This window comes from Hyaena hyaena, unplaced genomic scaffold (assembly GCF_003009895.1).
Source record: "Hyaena hyaena isolate Hyena2069 unplaced genomic scaffold, ASM300989v1 scaffold_1524, whole genome shotgun sequence".
In the NCBI taxonomy this organism is placed as follows: domain Eukaryota; kingdom Metazoa; phylum Chordata; class Mammalia; order Carnivora; family Hyaenidae; genus Hyaena; species Hyaena hyaena.
In genome coordinates, this window is record NW_024082157.1 from 47,531 (window position 1) to 60,189 (window position 12,659).

Consider the following 12,659-nt stretch of genomic DNA (forward strand, 5'->3'; position numbering starts at 1 on the left):
ACTATTCAAGTAACTTGGTATGAATGCAAAATCTGCTGTGTGTTCCACAGTGCTCTATACAATAGTCAGTGGAGTACGTGTTCTAATGAGGATCAGCGCTGCTGGGATCCCAAAACCTGGGTGAGAGGAAATGGATTTGAATAAGTGAGTTTCCACTCGAATTCTTTTTAAGAAATTGTATCTTTCTCACTCATAGCAGTTTTACTCTTATTTCTAAAAGGATTTAAAATATTGAATAAGAAGCAATGCCCCAGTGGGCAGAGGAAAGTGTTGGTAGAATACTTCAAGGAACAGGAAACATAAAGCTGGTCTTTCTTCAGCATTCTCCTGACTGCCTGGAACCTTTAAGATATTGAAAACTTTTTTTTTTCTTTTTTAACATCATTGTCTTATTTTCTTCAGCGTAAAAGGCAAGCAAACTTCTATTTATTCACTTTGCAGAAATGGCAGTAGCAGACAAATTATGTCGTTGATTCTAAAATATTTAAATATTAAAATAATATAAAATAATTATCTGAAATAATTAAGAAAATTTTCTATTTTTCAATACTTAAGTATACAAACTCCAGATTAATATAGTCACAATTATATGCCAAACTTCTACAAAAAGTTAACGACAGGAGGTAATTGAACACCTTACATGTGATGTTCTATATATGCAGCAAATAGAGAAGGCAATTCTGAAAGAAGATAAAATCAATGCTATGACACCATATTTAATATGTTTGTTATAATAATTCACATAGGAATCATATATAATTGAGGAAACGAAGCTATTCTCTTAGTTTTCAAGTTTTCACAGAGAAAGAAAATGGGAAAAAATAACAAAGTCAGAACATAATTTCTCTTTGTATAATATGTCACAAACTTCTTCAAATACATGATATTACTTACTGCAAAAAAGGACTGTCTGCATGAACAGATTTTTACATTTTTTTACTATTATCAAATTTATGGTTGAAATGTTCTTTTCTAATAAGTATACATATATAAAAATATATAGTTTTTATATATTTATAAATATACAGTTTATATATATATATAAACTAGTAATAAATATACAGATAATTTATTAGTGACAGTAGGATTAACAGGTGATTATTCCTACAGTTGTGACCATAGAAGCAGAACACTGGTGAGTAAACAAATGTTTATCACAATCATTTTTTCCATTCTTCCTAGAATTCAAAAGTAATATGTTTTTATTGAATTCTAACTATCAGAGAACTCAGAGTTTTATTCTTTATTTTTTCTTAAAATTTTAGCATTTTTTTGAAGAAGGGATTGGTTTCTTTCATTAAAGAAGAGTGTTTTTCAATTAATTTTTACTAAATAAAATGTGGGACCCATGATACAAGCAGGATATAATTTTAAGACTATCATACAAAGGCACTGAATTCAAAATTGATCACTATGGGGGGGCATTTCCAACAATTCATGGCTTTTATGAATAAAGCTCACATAGACATTCTTGTACTAGCCTTTGGTGATTATTAGCATTCACCTCTTTTCGATGTAAGCCTAGATTATTTTTTTAAAAATATATGATATATAACATAAAAAAAAAAAAAAGCTCCTTCTTGGGATGCCTGAGTGGCTCAGTCGGTTAAGCGCCTGACTCTTGATTTGGGCCCAGGTCATGATCTCATGGTTCTAGCCCCAAGTTGGGTTCCTGCTTGGGTTTTTCTCTCACCTCCCCTACCCCTCCCGCCTCAAAATAAATAAACAATTTTCTTTAAAAAGTGCTTCTTCTTCTTGATCTATGTGTAATACTTCAAGAGGGAGATGCCAAATAGGAAAATGCAAAATTTGAGCCTGTTAATGACATAGAGAAAAATACTTGAAACTTTAGGTTAAGAGGTGTGTAGAGTCATGCTTTAAATTTTAACTACTTGTCTTAAAATGTAGAAATAGAAAATTATGTAGCTTTCATGGACAGAGACCTAGAAAAGTAGGCAGAAACTAATGTCAGTAGCCTGCAGAAAGAAAGAGTCAGACCTTTGAGTTGTGAGGATAATGGAGACCAAAAATTTACACACACGGGAGGGGCCAGAAAGATGCACATCATAAACTAGGGACTGGAATGGGGTACTTCCACCTGTGAAATGAGAGTGCATAAACAATTACTGCCAACTGTAAGGAAATACCCTATCTGTAAAGGTGTGTATATGTAAAGGATAGAGAAAATCGCCCTTTCAGAATCTTGTTTAAGGCTCAGTATATCCCGATTTAGTCTAGGAAAGAGCCCTGAACCACCACTTTAAGAACAGTGTCTGGATTGGCAAATAAGGACTCTAGAAGATTTTCTACAAGCCCACTAGTGAAGATGGACACACTGACGAAAGAGTACAAAGACTTCTTATCTAGGTGAGCCAAAAACCTAACAATCAAAGAACATGAGGAAAATTTTTAGCAAGAACGATTTCTAATAAATTGATTATCAGGAGATAAAAACATTTCCAATAAGATTATAACAATGCAAAATGGCACTGTATACAATATATGTATCCCTTTAAAAAAACACTCTATATAAAAAACAAGGACTTACAAAAATGCATATATGTATCAAGAACATAAAGTCAAGAAGACTAAACAATTACAAATTGTATGTGTATATATTTTTAATGGTAATTTATTTATGAAACGTAATGAATGGGTGGTGCTCCTGGGTGGCTCTGTCAGTTAAGCATCCAACTTGGGCTCAGGCCATGATCTTGAGGTTCGTAGGTTTATGCCCTTTATTGGGCTCTGTGCTGGCAACTCATAGCCTGGAGTCTGCTGTAGATTCTGTGTTTCCCTCTCTTTCTGCCTCTCCCTGACTCATGCTCTGTCTCTCTCTCTCTGTCCCTCTTTCTCTCTCTTTCAAACTAAAAAAGTAAACATAAAAAAACTTAATAATTTGGGGTGCTTGGTTGCTCAGTTGGTAAGTGTCTGACTCTTGATTTTGACTCAGGTCATGATCCCACAGTTTGTGGGTTGGAGCCCCATCTGGGGCTCGGTGCTGACAGTGCAGAGCCTGCTTGGGATTCTCTCTCCTCCTCCCTCTGTCCTTCCCCCAGTTGTGTGCATTCTCTCCCTTTCTCTCTTTCTCTTAAAATAAAGAAACTTAAAAAAAACAAAATTATTTTTTAAAAACTGAATGAATTAATATGTGGTACATTTTCTGTTAAACAGAACAAATAAAACAATAGTGACTGAGGAGTAAGTATTGACTATTTGATGACAAAAGCAAAACTGAGATAAGCATATGAAGAATATGAAGACGACAAGGTTAAATCAAGAGGCCCCAAGTAGTTCTAAAACACATTTTATAAATAATAATAAAAGAAAAAAGCAATCACCAAACATGCAATCATTACAAACTTTCTAGTATTAAAAAATTGTAGTATTAGTGTTGAAAGTGCAGCAAGTACCAAGTGGCATTAAAAAAAAAAAGTCTACTCTTAGAAACAGCTAAATTAAAAAACAGACTACAGAGGGAATAAAAGCCAAACAAAACAAATTTGGTGTTTGATTCATTGCTTCATGATGTCAACAAACAGATGAAGATTTTTTTGGTCATCCTGGTGAACAAAGTCCCCAAGATGGCTACAGAATTTACAGGCCCATGGTTGGATTAACTCACACAGGAGCCCTCCCTGCCCCATGGAGACGATCCTTCCTGAAAGAGAGCAGATTTCTCCTCATCCGGAAGAGGAGGCTGCACTGAAGGATATCACAGAAAAAAACCTGAAGAAGCAAAAACTTATGGTCCGGAGTAAATCCATCATATAATAAATGCACAGAAAAGTAAAAGCAGAAAATAAATGAAAACACCTACATGACCTGGAGGGTGATTGGCTATCTATCAATACCAGGTGGGGGGTAGGGAAAATGTTAGAAATGTTTGCCTTATATTCTCAATTTCTTCATTTAATCATCTCCCCTTTCCCAAGGGATATAGTCCAACTAAATGTGCATTAAACATCTGGAGTAAGATTTGTAGAAATCAGATGAAATATGTTTTTCTGGTTCTTAACTGGTAGCAAAACAGACAATGTTGTTAACTTAATACTATAACTGTCGCTTAAAATACTTCTTTCCTGTTACAATATATTAAAGATATTTTTCTGAAAATAAATCTCAACAGATGTATTATATTCTAATAAAATATTATGCCATCATTTATTCTACCAGTTACTTGTGTTTGGACATTAGATTTGTTTAATTTTATTATTGTTTAAAATGCTGGGTAAACAAGGCTCAAAATTAAATCTCATCACATAATTGTGATGATTTAATAATAATGAATTCATAGAGGAATGATGAATAATAATTTGTGAATAATTAAGTAGAAGAAAATGAGAAGTAGGATTAGAACCTATTATAAAAAACCTTATCATAATAATAACTTATTTCAAATTGAATAAAGAAGCAAAACCAAACAATTGAGAAGTATGACCAGAACTTAGCATAAATGTCAGTGCATAATATGAACAACTAAAAAATTAAGAAATACTAATATGTCATTTAGAAATACGGAAATATATACTAGGGGGGCGCCTGGGTGGCTTAGTCGGTTAAGTGTCCGACTTTCGCTTAGGTCATGATCTCGCGGTTCGTGGGTTCGAGCCCCACGTCGGGCTCTGTGCTGAGTGCCAGCTCAGAGCCTGGAGCCTATTTCAGAGTCTGTATCTCCCTCTCTCTGTGATCCTCCCCTGCTCAGCTGTCTCTCTCTCTCTCCTAGAAATAAATAAAAATACTTAAAAAAATAAAAAATAAAGAGGAAATATATACTAGGAAGAAATTTTTATTATCTTTTTTAAATTTTTAAATTTTTTTTATTTTTGAGACAGAGAGCATGAGTGGGGGAGGGGCAGAGAGAGAGGGAGACAGAATCTGAAGCAGGCTCCAGGCTCTGAGCTGTCAGCACAGAACCTGATGCGAGGCTTGAACCCACGAACCGTGAGATGATGACCTGAGCTGAAGTCGGACGCTTAACAGACCAAGCTATCCAGGCACTAGGGGGAAGTTTTTTAAATAATGGAAAAAAATCTGCCTCTGAGGTCTGGGAATCACCAGTGAAAAGGATTGGAACTGAGAAGCTCCATTTTTCTTACAGGCTTTTCAACCAGCTTTTCAGCTTAATTTGTTCTTTAATTAATAAAATTAAAATCAAATAAAAAGTGGAACCGTGTAACAAGGAGTCATACATTTTAGAGTTCCCTGCTCTCTTGGAACACGTAGAAAATATTCTAGAAATTGAAGTAGGTTATGGTCTTGATATTCCAGAGAGACATGGAATTAATGTCAGTACCTTCGTCTTCTATTGTCAGTTGGATTCTTGAATAGAATTGCAAAACTATATTCAACTTTTAATGCTTGGTTTTTGTTTTAGAGTTTACTGAAAATAAGTTAAAACTTCACTTGATAATTGTGATTATGAGAAATATATTTTTATTATATTCTAAACAATAAAATAAACTCTCTCTCTCAGTGTCTGTTTCTCTCTCACATACTCACATAAGCACCCAAACACATGCCCACCCCCACACTAGCCACCGCGTATCTACTGGCTTTGTTATTTGTATGTTGTGATATAGTATAACATCTAAATTACTCTAGCATTAAAGAGAATGTTGTTCTTAGAAAATTAACCAGATGACAAAACAGATCAACATTGGTATTATTTTTGCTGATTTAAGATCATGCAAAAAATTCTACATGTCCTTTGTTTTAAAAATGCACTGAAATATTTATGCCTGAGTATTTTATTAGTAGTCATGACTAAAAAGATCTTGAAATATTAAAAACCTAACTGTTGTTTTGTACCCACCTGCCCTACAATACTCAAATATGCAAGACTCTGTGTTTCCTATTGCTTCTTGTCTCCAAATCCTACTTTTATTTTTCAAAGAAACCAATAAAGTTTTCCTGTGGTGCTCTAATATCTGATTATTATTCAATATAGACACCTAAAGAAATATGTTTTAAAATGTGCATTTTTAAAGTTACATTTTGAACTTTTTATGCTAATATGATTAATCCAATCTCTATCCCAAGTGAGAAAGCAACAATAACCTTCTAAAGTGCAAAATACTTTAGGAAAATTCTTGATTATCTTTCTGCTCTTCAGTTGAATTTTCATTTGAAGGATACAGCATTAGAAATCTATGATTTATTCAAACTTCACTTAAGTTGCATTCTATATATATATAGCAGTTTATTACCCTGAGGAACTACCCAAAAAATTAAAGAAAAAAAAAAAAGCCTGTCAGGAGTGGATGACAGAAATGAAATGCATCCTTTTCAGGAGATGTATAATATTATTCACACTGTGAAGTATTTATCACTGTCATCAAGATATCTTCAGGGAAACTTTTCAAATATATTTTTGATACATGTTTTTGAATGGAAATGAAAAATGATATATGTGGATTTGAAATCTCTACTACATTTATTTTACTAGTAAGAATTTTAGTTAAAGAAAGTCCTTAACAATTATTTATAATTTGTTGCTAATGAATATAAAATGAGAGCTGTCTGTGTTCCCAGTCAGGTGACCTCTCTCCATTTTCATCCTATCTTACCACACTACAGTATTCAGTTCTCAGACTACACATTTTGCTGGAAATTATCTCCTCTGTTTATTTCTAGAGACTACTTCTATTTTTTCTGCCCTTCTGACAATTATTTTTATGAGTATTCTTAAAATTTCTAGTTTTTTACACATAAAATTCCTACATATATACAAATTACATCATAAGATTTTTCTTATATAACACTAGTTCCATCAGATATAAAAAATTAAGAGCTCAACAACAAAATAAACTTGGAGAAAACATGGTTAAGTCAACTTACATGAGGTTGTATATTACAAGGCATCTGAATGACAGACATTTTGAATCATCAAAAGATGCACTTCTAAGTAAAATAATAAGCTGAGAGAAGTTCAGTATATCTCAAATAATAAATTAATATAGTTATTTCACATAGTTATGAAAGTGTGCATTAAAAATGCTAGTTCAAAATGGTTTAAAAATTATACAAGTTCCCTATATCAAATATAATATTTAAAATATCCCATTGCGCTAATAATCAATATTATTATTAAACTGATGCTATTAGAAGGAAAAAATAAATAAAACAAAATTGGTGGCATCCATATTTGTAGAGAAAGGAAGACTTAGGTGTAAGTTTCTTACAGTGAGTGCTTCAGAGCCTAAATTGGTACCTCTCTTCAAGTGAGTAATTTTAAAGATACATTAAGCTTTAAAATATGCATTCTAATTGGACAAATTACTCCTCTGTAATTTAATAATATATCACAGTTATATGACAAAATTTAATTTTGAGGCTGCTTATCCAGAATTTTTAATAATAAAAATTAAACAAACCTAAACTCCCAAAAGAAATGATTGGTTAAATAAAATACAGCATCATATTACAGTGTAATGCAAGATATTAGTTACAATTTATTTTGTAGAAGAAATATTTATGCTATATTACAGCATAAGAGAAGCATTTCTTTTTAAGTTCATGTCTTTATTTTGAGAGAGAGAATGCACGCACAGGGAAGAGCAGAGACAGAGGGAGAGAGAGAATCCCAAGGAGACTCCGTGCCCAAGTAGGCACAGAGCCTGATTCAGGGCTCACACTCACATTTGGTGAGATCATGACCCGAGCTGAAGTCGGATGCTTAACTAACTGAGCCACCCAAGTGCCGCAAGAAGCATTTTTAGAGCAAGGGGTACAATATTGTCTTAATTTAACAATATTTATATGTATATGAGTGTGCAGAGAACAAAGTGCCTGCATACACTGAATCATTAGCAGTCATCTCTCGGAGGAGGGCTAGCGAGTGATTTGCGCTTTCTTTTTTGTGCTTATCTGCATACTTTAAATTCTCCGTAATGAACATGGAATTAATTAGTCATCTGCTGAAATGTATCCATGGATAGTAAACATTGTCATTGTTATGATTTTCTTTCCAAATTTTCTCTCCAGTAAAGTTTAAGAAACATTTGAGTACTTTATCTGTACCAGGCACTACAGTAATTACTGGTGACAAAACAATGAAAAAGACATAGTTTTCATACTTATGTACTATAAATATATCATGGTAGGTGCTAAGAGAAAACTGATCGCAGGTAGTATTGGAACACTAATGAGCAGGCCTTGTCTAACCCAGGAGCTCAGGAAAATATTGCTGCAGGAATGATCTCTGAGTTAAAATTTAAAGGTTCAATCATAGTTCACAGGGATACAGTGGAGATAAATCATTTCAGGCTGAAAGAAAAGCATAAAAGGCAGACAAGGAGCCACACAACAGAGTGCTCTGTAGAAATATGAGAAGTTTCTTATTAAAAATTGAAAACAGAGAGGGAGTGACTGATGGGTTATAAGACTGGGGAGATACCTAAAAGTTAAGGTAATAGTGAGTCCCTTGACTTATGCAAAAAAGTGGAAATGTAGTCTGTTATGGAAAACAACATCTTAGAAGGAGAGATTCTCCTGTTAGTGCTTTTTATTCAGCGTCTGTTCCATTTTTCCAATCTTATTTTATAAAAAAAATAATTAAAATTAGTCTGCAATTTGTATTTCTCTACCCTGAGCTCTACAACTGCATATTGTAGCTAGAGAGCTAGAATAGCGATCCCCAAATCCATCAAACGAGTGCATCTTATGGAAAGAATGGCAACAATTCTCTGCCTACCACCCTCCTTTGTGCTGACCTCTACCTTCGGTCATGGTGTCTCTGAGTCACCTCATTTCCAAACAAGAAGTCTTAAATTCATTGTGTCTCTATGCTTTTTCACCTGTTCTGCCTATTCTCCCCTTCTTGACTCATGAATTGATGTCCTCCTCACTATCATCTATACTCTCATTAATCCTCACCCAGGTAACACGAATGACACCTTAACTATTGTACACAACTCATCTCTTCGATTTTATTTCATTTTCCCAGTTGATGCTTCATTGTATCTAAAGCTCCAAGCCTGTTGCTTACTATTTTTTAAGTTATTTACCAACAGGTTACATTGTTATGATTTTTATTTTTATTATTGTGCTTTTATTTTTTTAAAAATTTTTGAATGCTTTATTTATTTCTGAGAGAGAAAGATAGAGAGAGAGAGCGTGAGCAGGGGAAGATCAGAGAGAGAGGGAGATAGACTCTGAAACAGGCTCCAGGCTCTGAGCTGGCTGTCAGCACAGAGCCCGACATGGGGCTTGAACCCACAAACCTTGAGATCATGATCTGAGCTGAAGTCGGATGCTTAACCGACTGAGCCACCCAGGCGCCCCAGATTGTGCTTTTATCTTATTCATCTTTTCACAGAATTACATACTGCCTTTACATTTCCTTATTAGTTTTTGCTAATATCATTAGAGATATCTGTGTCTTCTGGTGCCATATTGAAAATGCAAGATGTATCAGTAACATTTTTTTTTCTGGATCATCTACTTTAATAATGTTCATAATCATGTCCACACTCATACTCTTGCTGAAATGAGGCTTAAGGATAGCTTTTCACATTTCTTGTTATGAGAGTTTTTCATAAAGCACTTATTGATGTTTAATGTTCATAAAAGCAAAGAACACATGTTCCCTATTCACCTTTATTTTCTAAATGCATAAGACTGTTTGGTACATAGTAGAATGTTAACCAAATATTTGGTTAAAATGTAGTTAAAATATTTTCATCCTTGAATGAAGAGAAAAATCTCCATTCCAAGTTGGTTTTATAAAGAGGCAGCACTTGTAACTTGATTGTTGATACCATTTTTTTGTGTGTAGGTAACTTCATATTCAGTACTACACTGGAGCGTTATTGAAGGAGAAATTTTCTACAAAATTCTCTATGTTTCACACTCTTTGCCTAATACTGAGTTCAATCTGTTTTTTTTTTTAAAGGAAATCTAATTTCCTAACAATTTGAAGAGATAGAACATATAAAAATTATTAAAATCCTGTGTGCTCTACCTTTCTGACAATGTGGCTACTTACCCTTCTTGTCCATTTGTTTTTGTGATTTTTAAGCTCAGGATATAGGAACAGAAGTACTTCTGGCAGTAAAGAAAGAATGAAAGCAGCATAAAGGAATTCCATTTTTCTCAAAAAATTTAAAAAAAATAGAGATTGTAAACTAAAGTAATTGATAAGCAATGTATTGTGTGTGTGTGTGTGTGTGTGTGTGTGTGTGTGTGTTTAAGCTGTGTATAGAGAAGGGAAGAGAAAGAATATAGCTGGGGAAGGGATCAGTAATCATTCTTAATAGCTTCTGAAGGGCAAGTTTGATTAGTTTTTATCAGCATAGCACACTTTAATCATGAGGTTTTTCACTCAAGTTCTACCATCCTAGAATTTAGTGCAAATTATTCTTAGATTCTGGCAGAATATTAATTCCATCATTCATTTGCTTATTGAACACATATTTATAGAGTGCATGCAAACCACTGAATAAAACATAGTATTACAATTGTGAAATAGACATTCACATTTCCTGGCTCTGAGGGTCCATGGTGACACGAACAATAAATGGGTAAAACAAAGGTGAGAAGTGCAAGTCCTTACAGATAAAGAAGCCACAGAGGAGTAAAACCAATAATTTCAGAGCTATAAGAGGGGCTCCTGGCTGGCTTACTTGGAAGAGCATGTGACACTGTATCTCAGGGTTGTGAGTTCAAGCCCCACATTGGGGGTGGAGCCAACTTAAAAAAAAAATCAGAGATATAAGAAAGAGTGGAGAATCTTCTATGGTTTTGAAAGTACTTCCTTCTTCATTGACACAGGTGCTACTCAATTCTATGGAGTTAGTTTATGAGAAGCGCCAGACCGCTGGTCTGAGATTTTCTGAGGTTTACGTAAAATCAAAAACCAAGATTATATGTGAAATTTCCTAACTTTAAAATACTGCCAGTAAATGTGATTTCTTTAAGAAGATGTTGTGCTAACTAACATTGACTATGGCCTAAGGGAACTAACTTTATGACCGTATTTGTCATGATGGTCTGCAGTCTCTGAAAAAACAGGCAAGCATATGACACCATAGCAAATCAAGGCACATGTCTCTGAATAGAGAAACAGAATGCAGTACTAGGTACACCTAATGAAAACAGAGCAGTTATAGAATGCTTTTTAAGAAGTTAACTATTATTCTGACTCCAAATGAAAAAACTAAAAGCCAAAATTGTAAAGGAATAGAAAACCACTTCCTCAGGCAGAGGAGGGAACATTGCAAAGGGCTGGGGAATTAGAAAGAGCTTATGAATCAGTGAATGAAGGAGAGAGTTTCATGAGATGCGAATCACAGTTGGAATAGGAACCTGGTTTTAATCTACATTGTCTTCCTTATTTGAAGGTGGGGTTTATTCTGTGTACAGAGGAACTCATCAGAAGACCATAAACCAGGAAATGACTCCAGATGAGTTTTACTTTAACTATCTGCATTACTACATGCTTTAACCTTTACCAGTTCATTACAGACATTTTAAAGGGATGGTGGTGGCAAACCATGAGAGACTCTTGAATGCTGACAAAAACTGAGAACTGATGGATGTAGGGGGGAGGGGGGATGGGCATGGAGGAGGGCACTCGTGGGGATGAGCACTGGGTGTTATGTGGAAACTAATTTGACAATAAACTATTTGTAAAAAAAAAAAAAAAGAATGCACTTGGGATTAAAAAAAAAATAATAATAATAAAAAAATAAAGGGATGGTGGTAGAGGCCGTTTGAGGGATTAATAGCCAGATACTTTTTAAATGGAAACCTTGAAAAAGTTAAAATGAGAAATTTATTCTTCAGAAATAAATGAAGTGTAGAATTATGAGCTGTGACATTTGATGTTACTCAAAATGTGGCCTCAGTCTATTTTTCTGTCCTCACAATAGGTATGAAATTCTTTCTCCAAGTAATGCATCATATTGATATTTTTTGTACTTTATTTAAGCCAATCTTAAACTCTGAGGAGAATGAGGTACTAATACACCTGGGGAGAAAGAAATTATGCAAACATTTGAAGCCATTTCATGTACTGTGATAATATTGCCCCTGTGCATGATGGAGGAAATGCAGTGTTTTCTACTGTTTAGTGAAAAATGAAAATGTGCCTTACAAAACATGCTGTCTGCTGGTAAGTGTTTATGGTATCCTTACATTCTGAAGATGTGATAGAGTTAAAGCGAAGTTGTCTAAAACTGCTTAGGTAAGTTCTTTTGCAAGTATTAACAGCATATATCAGGGCAGAAGGCAGGCAGGATCAAATGAAAATTTATAGATAAAGAAAGAAACACCATCGATACTCACAGAAAGAGATGTGTGTAAGCCCATTATGCTGAAGGTTACTTATATCTGCCCTAGACTCTGAGTCTTCTCTAAGTTTCCATTACTTCACCTGTTTAGATAAAATGTTCTGGATAGTAAGAAAATGACTCTTTATTTTAAATGCCAATATCTGTATTAGCATATTTCCACTCTCCTTCTCAATGCAATCTATACAGACAATTATCTAATTTGATTTTTGAATACTTTATGTATTCCATTAGCTTATACTTATTACTAGTTTCCTAATTTTAGATCATGCCTCCTAATTTAGCATTCTTTTTAAGTTTTATGTGTATTTTATTTGAGTCAGTCTTGTAGTCTTTCTGATCATATTCAAAGCTTTAAATATGTCA